Genomic DNA, 21234 nt, shown 5'->3' on the forward strand with positions numbered 1-21234 from the left:
ATATTTACACACCGCATGAGGAACTAGAAATACCATTAACATTCCAGGAACATCAAAATTGGTTCCAATGCGCCCTACCACATGCAAGAGATTAAGTGGGTCTGGGTCCCCTCAGCAATGAAGGGCAACATGGCCAGACTTAGCCAGTTACACACCTTACCCAGACATAGCAAACCCCACATTACCAGAGCTATGTACACTATACCCATGTCTAGTTAGGTTATACAGATGCATGAGAAAATACATTATGCAAACAATGACAATAAACCCAGTAAGGAATGCTCAAGCTGCACAACCGCATTCAGCAATGCTGGCAACTAGTCTACCGACTAATAATTCAATAATGGGAAAAGTTCCCACCAGACAGGAGGATATTCCATTCTGGATTGCAATAAAAATAAATAAGCATGAAGCAGCATTTCCCCATATGGGACCTCAAGATAAACAAAGAAATCTCACAATGTGCCTACCGTTAGGAATGTTTCTCCCAGTAGATGACAGCATGACTAGGGGCGCAGTATTTGCTCCGGTCTATACCATAACACATGATACACCATCTATTGCTGTTTTGCCAGAGGTGCTAAAACAGATCCAAAATGAATACGGGCAGCCTGGTCTTGGGGATGAAACTTATTGACCATTATGCCACAGTCTTCTCAATTATTTTAAGTAATATTCAATGGGGAGCAGCAGCACTGGGAGTACGCCAATGTCTCTCAAAACATCCACTAGTGGATCAGGAGCGAGAACTACCAAAAATGATTGCTGACACCTACATATCCATAGGTCTAGAGAATTTGGGAGCCAGACCAAATAAATCACAACTTAAGGGTTACTCTGAAAAGGATAACTCGAAGCAGACACCTGAGTTTTCTTAAAAAACATTGGAATACTAAGAAAAATAGAAAAAAAGATAAAACACGGGGTGGATCTCCTGAAAAGCACTATAATTTGTGCAACCATGATACAATTAAACAACCTCATAAGTATCTATATACTGATACACAACCTTCTCGTTCCTTTCAGGAGTCATTCAAAAAAATCTTGGAGAGAGGAGGATGATCAGAGCACAAAACGGAGGAATATGTTAAACCGGAGAAGGACTCACAATGCTCTTCTGACTTCATAATAAAAAAGGATGAAAAACTTCCACTGCAAAAGCCTCAATTTAAAAAGAAGAAAGTGGCTGGGATGAAAGCTTAACATGCCACACATATTGAGAGCTCTCTGAACGTACCATATGATATTATATCCATAAGGTCCAGCCCACAAGTGCAACCACAATATCCCATCAAACCTAATGCTAAACAACAGGTTGGAGAAATTCTAGCACAACTTGGATATCAAGGTGTAGTTGAAACTTGAACATCACCAATAAACAAACCTTTATTTCCAGTAGTGAAACTGGGTCATTCATATCGGTTGATCTTAGACTATAGGCAATTAAACAGTTACACATGCACATTTGCAGTACAAAATGTGAACGGCACAGCACTAATGAACACGATAGTGTGGAATAAATGCAAAGTCACAATAGACATTTCAAATGGGTTTTGCTGCCAAAACATAGCACCTGAAAGCAGGTATTTGACTTCATTTACCACCCTCAGGTCACAAAAATAATTCTGTTGATTGCCCCAAGGGTATAAGACTAGCCTGGGCTTGTTCTCTGTCTGAGTAACAGAACTGTTACAGTGCTTTGACAATGAAGCATTGTCCTATGTAAAAGACATATATCTCACAGATGATGATTTAGAGGAGAGCGCATAATTCTAGGATTTGCTCACATTGGCTACAAATTTAATTTAAGAAAATCAAGAATTGCCTATCTTAGTGTCCTTTTCTTGGGATGCAAGTTATCAAATGAAGGCAAGAGCTCAGGGATGCACTTCCTAGAGAAGTGTGCACTCTTACAACCACCAAACAAATTAAAAAGACGCCAATCATTATTGGGTTTTATAAATGTTGGTAGAACATACATGCCAGATTATGCTCAATGGGTCAAAGCATTTTATGACATAATCCTTCCAGACTTTTCAAGCACACATTGGACACCAGAACATACACAGATTTTAAGTGCAGTACAAACTGACATGCCAGCTGCAAAACTTTAACACATGTGTTAACACAAGAGTTTGGCAACATGCGTAATTGCGGGTACCACTAGATATAGATATGTCACATTCAAGGAAGCTAACACTGTACCAATTGCATATAAATCGCATTTATATTCCAATGTAGATACGCGTTTTGCACCGACATAAAAAAATCTGACAACAGTACAAACCGCTGTAGTGAGAGATAGGCCACTGGCTCAGGGGAAACGCATAATTATTGTGACTCCCATTTCAGCCTTAGGGGCTGTTCCAAAGTCCAGCATTCACAACAGGAAAGCCTATACCCTAGATGGATACAGTGAGCCAACTCACTAACAGCAACAGATCAAGACTACATATTTGACTATAAACACAAGCTTATCTTCAATATGAACAAAAATATCCTCTGCCCAGTGAAATAATGCCTCTAGATCAGTACAACTTTATAGTTTATACTGATGGTTCTACCCAGCCTGCATTTGGAACAAAACACCAATACTCGACCGCTTACACTGCGATAAAGGGTAAAATGAGTGATGGAGAATTCCAACCTCTAAAAACATTCATACAGCCACTAGATGATTACACTGCAATGCATAGCCGGCTGAACTGAAAGCCCTAATTCTGATACTTAAGAATACGGATCCAGAATTCCCCACACTTATAGTGTGTGATTCTTATTATTGTCCAGTCATTTAAATACTTGCACTATTGGAGCCAGAATAGATTCAGAGATTCAAGAGGTTATACTATCAAGCACAAATTGCTTTTTAGACAAATGGCAACTTTTAAAGCAAGTTTGCCATGGGCTCATGTTATATACACAGTGAGTCACCAGTATGGAGGAATACAAAGTGCATGGAAGTTATTGGCTAATGAACCCACAAAGGTAGCTATGCAAACTACTGTTGCAGCCGCAGTGACTTGTTCCAGTATGAGGATAGATGGAAACATCATGAAAACTGTCACAGCTTCGTGCTTTGGCATCCCCTTACCTAAATCATTTCCAGCAAAGTACTCCCACCTACTAAGTGCCCAAATCATTTTGTTTGCTCGTCTTCCTGGAGTGGGGATAAAGTAATACAATATTTGGACCACTTGTCAGAATTAATCATAGCGGCTCATGAGGGGTTAGCTTCTGCACACATTGGTGTGGTGGCTACAGTTTCTCTGCTACAGCAATGATACTAGTAGCCAGGACTATACAAACAGACCAAAGGTCAAGAGCCTGATTTAGATCTTGACTATAATGGTTCCGATGAAGATTTTCCAACGGATTCCCCATCTGCCTACTAAGCAGTGCACCCGCTCCGTTTAGAAGCTGGCGTGTTGATGGATCTGACAGGTATCTCTGCTAGGTATGTTCACTCGTGTCAATGGCACCATAGGCATTATTTGTATAAACTGAAAGCCTGTTTCCTTTGTTTGGGCATTTCATAGTGGTAACACTTACTTCAAGTAATGAAAGTATATTTCAAATGTAAAAAATAATATAGGGATTCAGTACTGAAGCAACTTATCAATATATCATGCCTATGGTGTAGAAGAAATATCTTTTATTGTGGATTGACAAATGACTTCTACAGCATAAAAAAATACATAGGGCTTGATACATTTATAATCCACTTTACCACAGAGCAAAAACATTTTCAGATTTGACTCTTAAATATCTCCAGTAATTTCCAGTTTGTTTTAGCATTGTGAAAGTTGTTTTACAAAATATGCTGGCTTTCACTTTAGGCATAAATTGGTATAACAACACATTGAATATTACATAAACTGATTCATATTTAATTTTTACATCAAAGATTAACATGTATTTCACAATATGCAATAGATTACACCTTGATGCATTTCTACATTTTCCTAATAACTCATGAGTTGGGCTTGAGTTTGAGTTTTCCAGAGGGGATACTCTAACAATTATTTGATGGAACATTCCATCTGCAAAAGTCTCTTTAAGTATCCCATTTTTCTCCATCATTGATTTATCATCTGGCTATGTTTTTAAAAAAATGGTATGCCTATTACAATTATTTTTCCAAAACAACAGCCTGTTTTACATTCACATTTGCACAGGATCTTGCAAATCTCTCACTTTCAACATGAATGAAATAGTATTCTGTAATATGTTTTGAATCCAAAATGTAGCCATTTAATTTGATGTTACCAGACATTTTGGCTCACTCGCTCACTCTTGTTTGTGTATAAAACCAACTTACTATTGTGATAGTTGGAACATCCACTGTGTCATGAGTGCATTTTATGCTATGTCACCTGTTATAGGACTAAGCTTACCTCAGTCACAATACTGAAGGAGCATCACACCTGACACAATAAAGACTAGTGGCATGTTTGGTACAACTTTCCCTTATAACATCAAACAACCTGATGTATCCTTATCGTTTAAGCAGGCATGTGTCTGCTGCAACCAGTCCTTTGGTAGTGAACAGAAATCAGGTGGTATCCTTTTCCACAAATTCAAAGCACAACACATCATCATACACCTTATGCAAATCATACACCTTCAAGAACTCTTCTTGTGTGTTGGACATGTGTCAATGATAATGTTAATGGCAAACCTTATTCTTTAGTATATGATCAAAAGGGGGAGGGAGAAGAAGCTGCGATCCATTCAGCTTACTAACGGTAATCAAATTATCAATGGAAAATGGATCATTTGTACCTGTGTAACCAGGGTCAGGTATTCTGGCCGTCTTTAAAAACCCTCATTCACGTACATAGGTGGTCGAGGTAGTACCTATAACTACAATTTCCTCATTTTGGGCTCCCTCGGGGACCCGGCGAGCATAGTAACCTGCCCCGGGGCACCGTTTCCAGAGCAAGCACAAGACGCTGAAACAAGCACTGCAAAAAGGTTTCTATGTCCGCCTGGCCTCCCAAGGAAGCCCCAAATTATGGAATTGAAGTTATAGGTACTACCTGACCCATATTTAACATAGAAGATTGGTAAGTCATTGACCTACCAACCCCACATAACTATAGGTCCTGAAGAAAGCCCCCAGATGCGGCTGGGCATTTATATGGGGCTGAAACATGTCGACCACTCACATGGACAATGAGTGCGTTAAATCAGTAACTTGTCTACTTACGCACCACACTGTTTTTGCTTCCTACATTCCGAACTGAATACATCTTTCAAGTTTGGCAATGCAGGCAATTTTAATTCACCTCACTTGAGCGCCACTTATCACTGATCACTACTATATTACCAGTGGGTCTACCTCCAGGTAGAGGATAGCATACCAAAAAAAACCAATGATGATGCTGTCACGTTTATAATGAGGCGGACAATCAAGATATACCGCCCGACCACCTATGTACGTGAATGAGGGTTTTTAAAGACTGCCAGAATACCTGACCCTGGCTACCCTTAGTCCTTGTCATTTCCTAAAATCACTAATCCCGGCCAGTGACATCATCTAGGCCCGGGGGCTACAACATTTTCTGCAATAAGAGCTGCTTCTTATAACATGGGTCATTGACTTGCTAGACTTGCGTATTTATCACCCAATTCCTCACTTCGTCAACTTACACCTCATGCATACACCTAATAAGCATCACCAGATAAGCCTTAAGGTGTCAATTCATAGAGTTAAGTAGCCAGGGGATGGATACGTGGCAACTATCCCTCCCTCGCACATACCCCCTCACAGTCAACATCTGACTATGTCTTAATCGCCATGGTTAGGCATAATAGTTTGGGTCAATCCCCGGTTGGGGTTCGCTCTTATGCAGTTCCCCAGCTTAAGCTGCATATTATTGTTTTACCCTCTGCTTATGTTGCCCTACACAGTGACCTTAGGCCCACTTTGCCGCCACTACACACGCCAACTGCTGCGCAGTCTAGGTACTACCGATTTACGTCAAGCACATGATGGACATTAACATCATTACCTGGAGCGTTAGTGACATCCACACCCCAGAGCGCAGGTATGCCATATATGATTACTTAAGTTTAGATCCACGGGGATCGCATTCCTACAGGAGACTCACCTCACAAGCCTAGAAGGAGACAGACTTCGTTGCCGTTGGGCGGCCATGTATAATGCACAAACTATTCATCCCAGGCTAGAGGTGCCCTGATTTGGGTGCAGGCGGGGATCCCGTGGGAGGAGTATGAGGTTGTAGTTGACCCGACAGGGCGCTATGTTTGTGTCATGGGCAGACTCAATGGTCAAACTCTTTTGTTAGGCTCAATATATGCTCCCAAGACTGATCAGAACACTTTTCTTGCCTCTCCAGGTGGGGAGTTATCCCCTGGTTACTGGGCGGAGATATTAATTTGGTTCTCAGGCTCTCACTTGACCGCTCCTTCCCACCCCTTACCCGCACCACCACCTCATCTAATGCGCAAGCCCTGCGTACCTGGCTAGAGAACTGGTCCCTCATAGATGTATGGCGCGCACGCCACCCTGAGTCGAAGGGGGTATTCATTCTACGCATTTGTCCATGATCGCCATGTGCGGCTGGACTGCATTCCGGCATCAGCAACCATACTCCCCTTGGTCAGTGACATCAGCTACCTAGGCCATACCCACTCAGACCATAACCCGCAGATCATGACGTTCAGTTGGCCGATACTTCGAGAATAACACTGGCTCCACCAGGGCGCCTCTGTTAGAATGGGAGGCCTTTAAGGACACTGTAAGGGGGCACTGCCTGGGTCTAACCTGCAGCATCCGCAAACAGTTGGATACCTCACTCACCTTTATTGAACGGAGACTCCTTCACTGGGAAACACTGTCAATTGCACAACCCGAAACATGGGCTCAGGTTGAGTCACTGCAAACGGAGCACCTGGAACTACTGGAAAAAATACGCTGTCACAATCACTTAGCCCACTCTGCCAGCACCCACAGTTCATCAGACAGGGGAGGTAGATTACTTGCTTTCCTCATTAGGCAAGAGCCCCATACATGCAATTAGAGATGAATGTGGACAGATGAAATACACACAGCTTGGTATACACGAGGCCATGACTAAACATTACACCACACTTAATACATCTAATACTCATGGCGACTCTGACCAAATAGATTCCTTCTTAGACTCTGTGCAACTGCCCTCCGTATCTATTGACCAATTCCAAGAGTTGGATTCCCCCCCTAACTGAAGATGAGATCAGGGATGCGCTAGCTTCCCTGGCATCGGGGAAGACACTGGGCCCTGATGGGTTTCCTACAGAATTCTACAAGACTTATGCTGAAACCCTGGTGCCCCATTTGCATGCGCTCAGTCTATATAGCGCCATTCAACAGTTCAACTCTCCCTCCCTCTCTTTGCACAGATAATGTTGTCTCCCTATTGAAACCAGGCAAGGATCCTACGGCCCTAGGATCTAACAGACCTCTGGCGATCCTGAATACCGACTATAATATCCTGGCGAAAGAGCTTGCCAACAGACTTGTTCCCCTCGTACCCTCCTTGGTGCACACGGACCACAATGGTTTAGTCCCAGCCCGGAACACCACACTCAACCTTTGCCACTACTTCAGGGTAGCAGAATACGCCCCCCTGAACTGTCCCCATTCGGGATGCCTTGTGCTTGATCTTGAGAGAGCGTTCGACTCACTGGAGTGGAGCTATCTCTCTGCAGTGCTGCCAAAATTTGGCATAGGTCCCTGTTTCCTCAGCATGGTGCGGCTATTATATAAGTGCCCAACGATTCGCATAAAAACAGGGCCCTTCATATCGGAATCCCTCCGGGTGGGCCTTTGGACCCACCAAGGATGTCCACACTCCCCACTTCTCTACTGCTTGGCGGTGAAACCATTAGGGGCATTTATTCGCACCCGAGTGGACATGGGCATCCTTTTAGGTGACGGCATACATACAATCTCCCTATATGCCGACAACCTATTACTATACGCAAAAAATCTTCATGCTATCCCTCATGCACTAGACTCAGCTCTTTCGCAATTCGCCACAATAAAAAGGCTTAAGGTTAACGCAACGAAGTCCACTCTCTTCCCGTTCTTGTTGTCCTTTCCAGATCCGGGGTATACACTGGGGGGGACCAGTAGCCTGATGTACAGGTACATTCCGATACTTCGGTATCCACATATACCGAACTAAAACTGACCTATTTGACCGAAACATCATTAGCGCCCCTTTCATCTATTTATTCACAGATGACATTCTGGAAGACGCTCCCGCTATCTATTTCGGGTAGGGTGGCCCTTGCAAAGATGGTGGTTCTCCTGTGTCAGAGCAAAACCAAAGGGGATGATGGACGGAGTGTTGAACATTGCAAGCACTCACCCCCAGTTAACTGATCTGGGTTTAATCCATCATCATTCTTTAGCTCACTCCGCCACCCCAGCTCAGACATGGCCATATGCAAATCAGTCTGACCCTGTGCCTCGTGGGAACAGTCTAACCCGAACTGCCAAGCCATGTCTTCCCTGGATCAGAAACAAGCATTCTGGGACCGGTTTCTGACTAATCAGCCGTCATCAGCCAGGCTAGCTTGAATCCAGTGGCAAAGTGAACAAGGGACCCACGTCTGGGCATACCCTGCCAATTTAGGGCAAACAAAGCAAAACCAAAGGGGATGATGGACGGAGTGTTGAACATTGCAAGCACTCACCCCCAGTCAACTGATCTGGGTTTAATCCATCATCATTCTTTAGCTCTCTCCGCCACCCCAATTCAGACATGGCCATATGCAAATCAGTCTGACCCTGGGCCTTATGGGAACAGTCCAGCCCGAACTGCCAAGCCATGTCTTCCCTGGACCGTAAACAAGCATCCTGGGACCGGTTCTCCTGCGTCTACTTTACTATTTCGATATCCTACCTCTCTACATTCTGCCCTCATATTTTAATAAACTCAAGGCAAAGGTTAGGGATTTTCTTTGGGGCACATCTAGGCATAGAGAATCCATTAGGACATTATACCTTCCAGCGGGTCAGGGTGGATTGGCAATGGCAAACGTTGAGCACTACTTCTTGGCAATGGCTAGCCAGATGGCTAGCATCATGACACATACCAGATACCGCCACTCTGTAACCTCCCATGGCCCTTCATGACTTGCTTCATATATTTCACCTGCGCGCTAAGCCCAGGAAAGTGGACTCCTTGCTGCTCTCCATAGCCCTCAAATACTATCTTAGAAGGTTATACATCACTCGCACTACTACACCGTATGCCCCTGCTATCCCTTTACTAGGTTCACCAAAGGGTAGGTCATACATCACAGCGGAAGAGTTGCTTGGTTTGGAGGCTGCGGACATTCATGACACAGGAGACCTTTTTAGAGGCTGTGCCCTAATCCCCTATGCTGACCTTATCTCAGAAGACGGTCTCCTTCCGGGGCAATTCCTTATGCACCATACACTCATAGCCTCACTTTCAGATAGGTGGGGTAATTTAGCAACAGAACCTCACACAGACCACTTGTTGCAATATCTACATATAATGGGCACAGGGGGACAATTGATATCCTGGTTCGCCTCATCACTCCGCCAACACACTGCGATATCACTGACCCCCCTGAGGCAACACTGGGAGGAAGACCTGGGCTGTGCCCTATCGGAAAAAGAATGGATAGCTATACTAGAAAGTCCTACAAGTGTCCCTCACAACCAGCGCTTCGGCAGATTCAATATTTTATTCTCCATTGCGCGTACCTCTCCCCTGCCCAGATAAATAAGTTCTTCCATCGGGATGATTCTGAATGCCCCAGGTGTCGTCTGCCCAACGCAGACCTCCTACATATGCTCTGGCATTGCCCTGCCCTAGGGGGCATACTGGATAGACGTGGCAGCCATCTTTATTACGGCAAAATGCCTGATCACTAAAAGATGGAAAGCCCCGGTGACGCCTCATGCATTGGCCAGGCACCGCTCTATGCTCAATTGGGCTAGGACAGAGGGCATGACTCTGCAGAGGGAGGACTTACTGGGACTTCACAAATTCCCTCTTGTTACACATTGGGGAGCTATGGTGTTTGTGTTGCAAAAGTCAGCTACATCCACAGCAGGCTCACAGAAGGAGGCAGAGGTCCCTTCAGCGCCAAGAGGGCTCTCCACTCTCGTTAATGCGTCGCCATAATAAGGGCTCCCTCACACAATCCTCACATGCTCCGTCATATCATGGTATCTTCATGCGCTTCACAAGCAGTTATTTAGCCATTGCTACATTTCAGGGCCTTGGGTCATGGGCGGGAACCCCTTTCCCTTAGTCAAGTTAATTTGTCCTCAGACACAGTACACTCTCGCTATTGATGCTAATACCGTGCCATATGTCTTGCTGTAGTGTCCTTGTCTGGCATTTGTGGCCATTTGACTATTGTTGTACTGTAATGTTAAAAATAATAAATGTCAATAAAAAAGATTTAAACAAAAAAATAAGAGCTGCTTCTTATCAGTGAATATAATTGTGAAATACTGTAGGCTAAATGACTTGTTTATTAAAACCAGTCGCCCCCAAGCCCAGCTACATTGACTTGAAACCTAATGTCCATAGAGCCTGATATGGTTTGAACTAAATACTATGACAAAAGGCACCATGAAAGGGCTGCCATGTGTGTCAGTGAGAGCATGGTCTTTGGGGATGTATGAAAATGTGTCCGTATGAAGGAAATATATTTGTATGGGTGACTGAGAGCCAGTGTTGTATGTGCTTGCAGCACTGGGCATACCTTTCACCATATGTGACACCTTTACATGAATGAAAGAAGCATACCATTATATGTTCTATTTAATTTGGAAAAATTAAAAGTGCAGATAAATATTCTGCCAAACACTAGATATCATGGAATATTTTTCTGCACTTAAAAATGTAATCATGTAAAAAGGGGCTGCATTTTTCCTATATACTTATTGCACCGTGTATACTGCCCACTGGGAGTAAGGAGCCTGCTGTCTGTAAATGCAAAACCTTGAAATGGGAGAAAATTTAAATGAAATGTTAGCTCAATAATTAAGGCAACTCTCCATTTCATTTATCGTCCATTTAAAAGCATTCGAAAGCATCATTTTGTTCACAACTCCAATTTTGAGTTGACAAGGAATTTTTTCTAGGAGTCAAATACTGTGGTGTAGTTCCTATATAACCTATACAGAATCTGCACGTTTGGATAACATAAACTGTGGGATTGACGGCAGACTGATTCCATGCACCCCCACCGGGTATGTTAGCCTGTCTGTATCAGCTAGCTCACAGTGCCACTAGAATCTCCTCTTATCGGGAAGAGAATAGTTCTTGGCAAACTCAGAACATGACAACCCTGATCCCTCAGAATCGTGGAAACAATATACTACCTTTCGCTCAGTCACTCGTGCTCACTTAGTTTCTCTCAGAGATACACGGAACAAACAGGCTGGGCGTTTTCAATAAGAATTTATTGAACAGTTGTTATTCTAGTGTAGAATAGATTAGCTGCAACAACCATTAGACAGTAGCAGAGATATATGATTAGAAGTACTACGAAGGTAAAGGGTTGGTACAGTTCCACCATCTTGCAATAATCATGATTACATACAAGTACATAAAATACATGATAAAAAGTGCATACTCCTACGATGCCTCCCTAACTAGATGTACCTAAATGTACCTAGCATCTGTGTCGGTGTTATGCGAATAATCCCTCTAGGATCTAGTCAACCCCATTACCTGAGAATGAGAGAATATGGGACCCCGTTCTTGGCAAACTCAGAACATGACAACCCTGATCCCTCAGAATCGTGGAAACAATATACTACCTTTCGCTCAGTCACTCGTGCTCACTTAGTTTCTCTCAGAGATACACGGAACAAACAAGCTGGGCGTTTTCAATAAGAATTTATTGAACAGTTGTTATTCTAGTGTAGAATAGATTAGCTGCAACAACCATTAGACAGTAGCAGAGATATATGATTAGAAGTACTACGAAGGTAAAGGGTTGGTACAGTTCCACCATCTTGCAATAATCATGATTACATACAAGTACATAAAATACATGATAAAAAGTGCATACTCCTACGATGCCTCCCTAACTAGATGTACCTAAATGTACCTAGCATCTGTGTCGGTGTTATGCGAATAATCCCTCTAGGATCTAGTCAACCCCATTACCTGAGAATGAGAGAATATGGAACCCCGTTCTGGTCTCGAGTTGGACACCCCACGAGGGATGGTAGACCACTGCGAGCCGGAGTGTCTGCAGGAACGTCTCGGTCTCCTCTGTACTTCTAAACAAGTACAGAGGAGGTACTATATACCCATAGGTCTCCCCAGGGGTCCTACCTTGCTGTGTTACTGTGTCGGTCTAAAGGATGACGTCAGGCTTGAACTTTATACAGAGATATTATACAGGAGATGGTAGTCCTTAGTGCTTCCAAGAAACCTCATGCATACTGTATGAGATTTGAACTAGGGAAAACCCCCCGTTGTGAATGCAGTGTCGTATCTCGGTAAAAGGTCAGTCCCTAAGAACCGTTATGTATGTAATGTAGGGAAGAATATAGGTGAAAGGTTGCAATGTTACCTGCGTGTATATATGGTACCTGTGTGGAATATAACACCCACTCCTCTTTCGACTGGACGACATATGTAACTTATTACCGTACTACTAGCCTAACTAGATATAGGTACGCTCATAGGGCCCGATTCACAGAACTAAGACAAAATCCTAAACTTACCACCATTTACTCATTTTGGTATTCACAGAAGGCACTTACTCATTTTGGTATTCACAGAAGACACTTACTCATTGATGAGTAAGTGCCTTCTGTGAATACCAAAATGAGTAAGTGCCTTCTGTGAATACCAAAATGGTAGTATGTTTAGGATTTTGTCTTAAGTTAGTTCTGTGAATCTGGCCCAAATTTCATAAAACATTTGTTTTGCTAAAACAATTTTAAAACCTCTAATAAATGTAAAAAAGATAATGTTAAAAGAAACTGTTTGCAAGCCATAGCTCTAAAGAGTACGTTGTTATAGTCAGAACCACTATAAGCATTAGAAAGCCATGTATGCCCAAAAAATGAAAACAATTTCAATTTTGTTTTTGAGCGCCCAAATTGAGCTTGTTTTTAAAAAAGGGAAAATTTCTTCCAGCACATGACGAGCCAAATGTTTTGTTGCTTGCTTCCGCAGTAGACAGCCCCTGTAGCACCTCACAGAGTACGTCAATTGAGCACCGATGATGTTCTACGCTGCCGGTGCTGGGGCAGCCTGTGCGCCGTCCAAAGCCTGTGTGTCAGAGGAGGAGGTGGTGTCAATACCAACAGGTGCTATTACTACCTGTGGTGGCTCAAGGAATGCTGCCATCAATATCAGGACACTGCAGAACATGGGCTGTTATCAGGTCCAGTAGAGCATTCACGTCTGGTTGCGCACATGTTGGGAGTGTCAAACAAAGGTCTAACACACATTCTTCTCCGCAAAACAGGCATCGGAGGACAGGTAAGATGCAGTCCATCCAGGCTGGTCGAAATGACAAGAACTAAGATGCACTTAGTCCTCTTAGGCGAGTGCTTTTTCCATCTCCTTGGTGACTGGGATGTCCATTGCGTAGCAGATGGAAAACAACCAGGAAACCTGCTACTAGAAACAGGATTAGCGGAAGTCCTCCAAAGATGCTTCCGAATACGGAGTGTATGAAGTTTGGTATAACTCCATGTACCATCTTTAAGCTGCCCAGAAGTCCAGAACCTATGTTCTTACATAGGTGGACTATGCCTGTCGTATCAGACATGTTAAAGATATGATTTACCATTACCGCGAAATGAAAAGTGCAGTTTGTATGGATAAGCGCCTGTATCTCTGCCGAAGACCTTGCGATATGGAGAGCAAAAGTCTCTTGAGCGGAGGTTAAGGTCAAAGACTTCTGCAAAAGCATGGCTTTCGTTCTGCTTAGAGTATCAAACCGTATTAAGGAAACATTCGGTGAAGGCCATAATGGCGCCTCCATGACTGTATGTGTCGGTGGAAACAATACTTGCGTACAACAAGTAACCCTGGAGCTCATGGTTACCAGATATGTGATGCCCGGGAGCATTCCGCAGCAGCCTTGACTGTTCAGCATCAAGTAACTCCCATTTGAAAGTAGTCTGAATGCTGGAGTAATCACTGCAGCTGAGGCACCCTTCAAATGACAGGGCAAGTTTGCTACAGAACCATTACAAGCCCAGTGCAGCATACCCTGACATGTGAGTGATCCACTTAAAGTGTTCTCACAGTTCGTACCGCTCAAAAACACTTTGCGATCCCCACTCCGGCATCGAAATCTGTATGGTAATTCCGATGATTCCTTAATGTATTCCTTGCCCATTTTTTCATATCTGCCTGCCTGCTTTTGTTCAAGGCAATACTGAATCTGAAAAGTAGTGACTGGCAGAGTTATGTGGCCATAGATTAGCTATTCTGTGGATGGTGATTCTGCCACTGTATATGCTAATCTAAACAGTTTTTCGATATGCAGCATTGTATATTTTGCTCCCCTTTGTGCAACTTCTATCTGTTTATCTGTTAATATAACGCCAGGGGACATAGTCAGCACGCAAAGATTGCAGCGTCCAGCTTAACAACACAATAGAACGTAATTGAGATTGCCCGTGTTGTAATATGGCCAGATCTTGTTCTAGTATGTCTATCCCAGAAGATACAATGTTGCCTAAGGAATATATCTTGGAGGTCAATGTAGTTAACCCATTTTCTACCACTGCTAGAGATTTTTCTAGATTTATACGGTCTATTTCACATAATCTCTCTGTGGCCTCTTGTTGGGATATTTTTCATATTTCATTGTAGACAGCATAAATGAAACGTTTCTGACGTGGCTTCCTGGGACCTAGTAAAAAATCCCTGAGATCCACATTCTGTGACAGTAAGGATAAGTGTTGTTTCACCTGTGTGAGTGTTGAGGTTTTTAGCCAATAAAGGCAAAACTTCCCAACACTGCAGGATGTCACTACCCCTGGATGTTCTCTCTGTACATAATGTGGATCTGGCCTTTGGGTATTAAACCCTTCAGTTTTACCCATGAATCTTGTCTGACAACTATTGGTGTCTGTGGGCCAAATGAACCATTTCTTCCAATGAGAGTCTGATCTGTTGTATTACATAATGTCATCTACTGTAATCTCTTTCTGTGATGTTATGTTACCCTCGGTGTGTGATGGAGCTGGCATCCAAGGTGTGTTCAAGTCCTTGTTTTAGGCTAGTCTAAGGCAAGACGTTTGTTACACTGTCTCGTTCAAAAACATGATCTGCTGAGGGATGAGACATGCTCTAAATAAAGCTTCTGTTCCCTGAACTTGCCATTCTCTAGTACTCCAGACTGATTTTAAGTCTATGGTATCTTTCCATAAGCCGAAACCTTGTTCAGACAACTGGGCAATAAAGGAAGCAGAGTAAATCTGTTTGGTGTTTGTTAACATATTTTTCTGTGCTGATGTTGGTGCAACCTTATAATAATATGAGGCTGGGTCAGACATGTGAAACCCTGAAAAATATGGAAACTTTTGTGTAAATGTTTTTGAACTGCCTTTCGGCGGTGTTGAACAATGTTCCCACTGGTGGTATGTGAACACATTTCTAGGATTAGCAGATTTATGCAGGAAGTAATGACCATAGTCTTGATAACAATACATTATTTCGAAATCTGATGTGCTTTCCAATGTTTCACTATTAGAAAATGCAGCAGATATTTCCAAATCAGACAACATGTTATTTACAGTTTTCAAAATCCCAATCATCGGAAAATGTACTTGAGGTAATGACATTTTAAATAAACAAGGAATTCTTAAAAGTTCTATCGGACCAAATATATTGAAATCTTGTCCCAAACTATACCATCAGGTATAGGAACTGCTGTAATGTTCACTGATGACAAGTCTCTTTGCTCTGGATGAGATGATTGGTGTAGTTTTCAAATTAAATTCACCTTTTGGGCTGCAGAGCTTTGTCGAAGGTATTTTCCATTAACAAGCATGCTAAAAACTATTACTATTACTAAGCCTAAACAGAAAAGAAAGAAAAGTATCCCGGTAATTACCCATAGTTCTACCCACGGTGATACCAGGTAAGTCTTTTTAAGAAAGTTCAGAAAGTCTTTAACTTGCTGCTTGCATGATTATTGGACTGGCATCGTTTCAGGTTCACTTGGATCCAAAGAAAACGTATCAAAGTTTATGAAGTAGCCAGAAGCAGTTCGATCAATTGTTGGTATTGCACCAGGATTTGTGGAAATCGTAGTTTGCTATTGTTGAGGCATGTTGATGTAGACATCTGTATTTGATCAAATTGAAGTTTGTCTTTCACTTTGACTCTGAATTTGAATTTCCGGTTCAAGAGGACCAAGTTCCATAGCATTATTGCATAGTCCATTATTCCGTGCAGGGGACTCTTCGAATGTGATGAGTCTTTCCGTTTGAACTTCTTGAATTGTAGCGTGAGGAGGGTATCTGCTACTTTGGAGTCCACGTGGCCTTCTACTCAGAATCGGCCAACGTGCTGTGGTTTCATTAGGTCGATTGAGACAAATCTTTTCTCCTTTTTTCCGGCAAGAGGTGGTAGAGGTACAGTTCTTGTTCCTTCAACTTCTAGGACCTGTGCAGGCTTTCTGAATGATGGCTCAAATTCTTTCTTATCCTCTATTTTCTCTCTGTCCAGATCCCTGACTTTTGGTATCCAGACAGGTCTTGCCGTAACTGCTTTGACTTCCCCAGTGGCATTCTGCTTCAGATGAACATTACTTTGAGGTGTCCTGGATTCCTTTAAATCCTTTAAAACAGCCAAATGATCATGGATGTCAAAAGGCTTTTCATCTGCCACTGCGCCTTCACAATCAAGATCAGGTGTCCACATTCTTGTCCCAAATAGGACCTCATATGGAGTGACCCCCCCTAGAGAACTTCTTGGCATGTTATTCAATGCTCGCTGCACTCCATAAACATGTTTTACCCAGCTCTCACCGAGCCTAATACTCTAGCTGTTAAAGACTGCTTTGAGTCTTGGTTTTTCCTCTCCACGACCGAATTTCCCCCAGGATGGTATGGAGAGGAGTACCGCAATGCTACACCCAATCCTTGCATGGCCTCCTTGTAAGCCCAAGAGCTAAACGCAGGGCCCTGGTCAGAATGTAATGTGCCTATTGCATATGTTCCTATGAAGACTTGCAAATCTTTTATAACAGTTCTAGCGTCAGTCGAGCGTTGGGGCCACACCCATAGTAATCTTGAGCAGGAACCCACTGCAACCATGGTATACCTGTAAGCCCCATCTCTTTTTAAGGGGCCGCAGTGGTCCAAGTAAACACACGCTAGTGGTTTATCAGATATTAATAATGGAGTCTGCGCTGGACGTGTTACGGTGGAACCTTTCATCTGCTGGCAGACGTCACATTTCAAGACACAGTCTTTAGTCTGCTTTGTTAATCCAGGCTACCAATAGCATTGTTTCAATAAAGAAACAGTTGCCGTAACTCCTGCATGCACAGAACCTATCCCTTCGTGTGCTGCTAGAATTAAACCTAACCCAGGATCCATATTTGGAATTACTCTATCCCCCACTCCAGGAATCTGAGCAGAAGGAATGTTATTGCCATCTAACTTGTAGGATTACTTGAGTGGAAATCTATTTGGTACTGCTTTGCTGTTTTTGCGTGAAGCAATGACAGCCACCATAACCTCACCGTCTATTCTCATTTTAGAACGAGTGATTGCAGCTACGGAAGCCGTGCGTACAGCCCCCTTTGCAGCTTCATCAGCCAATGAATTCCCTTCAACGTGAACGCCATCACGCTGAGCTCTCAGTAGTTCAGTTTTCAACTCCACTACCTGTTCCCACAGCATTTTGTGCTTAATTGTGCCACCTTTTGCATCTTTGAACCCGTTTTGAATCCAGTGTTTTAAATATTTATTATATGACTGCACACAGGTAAAGGAATCGCTAACAATTAGTGTGGGGAATTCTCGATCCGTATTTACCAGTGCCAGTATCAAGGCTTTTAACTCTATCAGCTGTGCAGTGCAGTCTCCTAGAGATTGCGTTTTTGTGCAACTTGGGTGGAACTTTCCATCCCGCATGCGACCTTTAATGATTGCGCATGCCACGTTATATGTTGCTTACAGCAGCGGTCCGTGGAGGGAGTTCCGTGGGGCGGAAAGGTGGGGTGGGGGAGGGGCAGGGTGGGGGGTACTAAACACCGGAATATGGATAATTGGAGGTAAGTAAACAATTAAATACATAAAATGAATTTCGTAGCGCGCGCTGCACCGCATTTTGTGATGCCGGGCGTGCTACGAAATTCGTTTTATTTATTTAATAGTTTACTTACCTCCAATTATCCATGTTTCGGTGTTTAGTACCCCCCACCCTGCCCCTCCACCGCCCCGCCTTTCCACCCCACGGAACTCCCTCCACTGACCGCCGCTGGTTGCTTACTTCCTATGGCTAGTTGAGCAGATCCGTCAGTGTAAATTATATATTCATAATGATCAAGAGGCATTATTTTGTTTGGTAGAGAATATTCTTGTTTGTATTGCAGAAATGCTTGTGTCTTTAGATTTGGGTCGTACCTGTATTCTTCATCTGTTGCAGTGAGAGAATTAGCCCATTGTATCCATCTCGGATGTAAGGCTTTAGCGTTAGGAACGCTCGCCTTTGTTGCAGCCTCTAAGGCTGGAACTGGGGTCACTACTATTAATCGTTTCCCCTGTGCCAGTGTTCTTTCTCTCACTACAGCAGTCTGTACTGCTGTCAGAATCTTTTCTGTAGATGTGAAGTGCATCTCAGTATTTGTGTACAAATGTAATTTATATGCAATTGGTACCGTTTCCCCTTCATAAAGTGTACCCCGATTGACCCGCAACTATACGGATCACCAGGTTGCGTACGTTTACGCATGTCTGTAAGTGTTTGGAACCTATCATGTCAGCTTGTAAGGAAAAAAATTTTAAGAATCCCAGTATTGATTGTACATTTTTCAATGATTTTGGAGGTTGGAGTAGCGCGCATTTTCCCCAACAATTGGCTGCCAGGCTCTTCCCTTCACTTGAAAGCTCATATCCTAAAAACAGGACACTGAGGTGGGCAATTTTAGATTTTTTAAAGTTGAATTTGTAGCCCTCAGATGCGATTCCCAAAATTATGGTATTCACTCTGTTCAAGTGCTCCTCTAGGTCATCATCCATCAGATAAATATAATCCACATAGGACAATGCCTCTTCATCCAAATTTTGAAGTAACTCAGTTCCTCTGGCCGAAAACAACTCAGGGCTGTTTTACACCCTTGGGGGAGTCGACAAAATTGCAGATGAGACCCTAGCGCTGAGAATGCTGTTAGATACCTGCTTTCAGGCGCTATATTTTGGCAGAAAATCCATTTGAGATATCAAGTGTTGTTTTATTTTTTTACGCACAATGTTATTCATTAATGCAGCACTGTGTACATTCTGGACTGCAAATGTCTCAGTTAAGTGTTCAGATGTCTATAATCTAAAACTAAACAATATGAATTGTCAGGTTTCATGACCAGAAACAAAAGATTATTCATCGATGAGGTGCAGTTTTCGATCACCCCTTGGTATTCAGGTTGATCTAAGATCTCCCTGACCTGTTTTTTTAGCTTCTTGCTTTTTTGGATACTGCCTTTGTGCAGATGGAGTATTTTTTAAAGGAATTATGTAGTGGGTTGAATCCTCATCCCATCCAACATGGTTTTTGTATAATGCTGGCGCTTGGGCTGCTGCCCACTCCTGCGCATATGTATGTTTTAAGTGCCTGGGAATATGGTCTGAGAGTGCCGGTAAAATTACTGTTTCCCCTTTAAGGCAATCCATGATGAATGCTGGCAGCCAATCTCATTTTATACTTTATGTGGGACGCTTACCCTAGTATTGGGTATTTCTACCGTGATATAATCATTCAAGTCCGCTTTCACCAGAAATTCTATCAGGTTCTGGCGAGCTATTGTTACCTCTGCCTCACTGTCTAGCATCGTCAGAGCCCATTCCCCATTTAATAGTCGAGTCCTCAGAATTCTGGGCATGTCTGATCTTTAGACCTGCAACCTTCTTCTTTTTGAACTATGGCTTTTGCTTTGGTTTCTCTGCTTTTTTAGAAGTGTAATCTTGAGCGTGCTGCTTGTCTCTGGACTTTGTACACTCTTCTTGTCTGTCTGACCGTCCTTCCCTCTCTGAGTTTTTCAATGAACACTGAAAGGAAAGAGAGGAACGTGTATCAGTATCCTGATAACTGTCAAGTTTCCTAATATTATCCCTATTCCTAATGTTATACCTCTTTTCAGAGATTGAGATCTGTTTCCTTTGGAGTTTTGTTGTTTCTTATTGTCCCACTTCTTTTTTGTTGAGGCAGGTATCTGCTTGCAAGTGTCCTTTTCAGGACTGCCCATCAGTTGTGGTTTTAAAGCTTTCCCACCCAAAATGTCTCTGCCTAATTCTGCATATGCAGTTTCAATTATTTTGGTAGTTCATGTTCCTATTCTAAAGGATTGAACTCTCTTAGATGTTGGCGGATAACCACTCAAGCTGCTTCCCCTTTAATATTAGCTAATATTATGGCTGATACCTGGGCATAGTTACCTAGTGACTTCATCCCTAAGTTCAGAGCAGGCTCTGCTCCCTACTCGTTTTGTATTTGTCTCAATACGTCTGGTATTACAGCTAATGACTGGATACCTTGAGTTCTGGTATAAATGGCAGTAAAGACTGTACCCCAAGTCGTACAATCTTCTATTTGTGGTGTTATCCCCATGGGCAAGCAGATGGTTAGCATTCTGTGTTTTATTATACGGGGTAGTATTCAGGAATATTGCCTCTAGCTGTGTTAATTTCTGAACTACCCAGAATGGCATTTGTTCACGTTTTGTGGGCACTTTACCCATCACCGCATGTAATGTTTGTGGTGTGATTTTAGTTGCTGTACTCTGAGCTTGAGTTCCATTTGTTGCAACCATTGCTGGTTGGACTGTAAGTGTCCTCATGACGAATTGCGTCAAGTTTCTGTAGATTTTTATTGATTCTTTGTGTTGTGTGAGTATGTCTCCTGGTGGCATTGTTTCAATGTCAGGATGTGGTGTGTAGGCCGCTAATATTGGACATGTTTCCCCTTCTCTTCCGAGCGGGCCGAGTCTCACTCTTCTTCTTATGTGGGCTAGGGTGCC

The sequence above is a fragment of the Triturus cristatus genome, chromosome 2_1, assembly GCF_964204655.1.
Source record: "Triturus cristatus chromosome 2_1, aTriCri1.1, whole genome shotgun sequence".
Taxonomy (NCBI): Eukaryota; Metazoa; Chordata; class Amphibia; order Caudata; family Salamandridae; genus Triturus; species Triturus cristatus.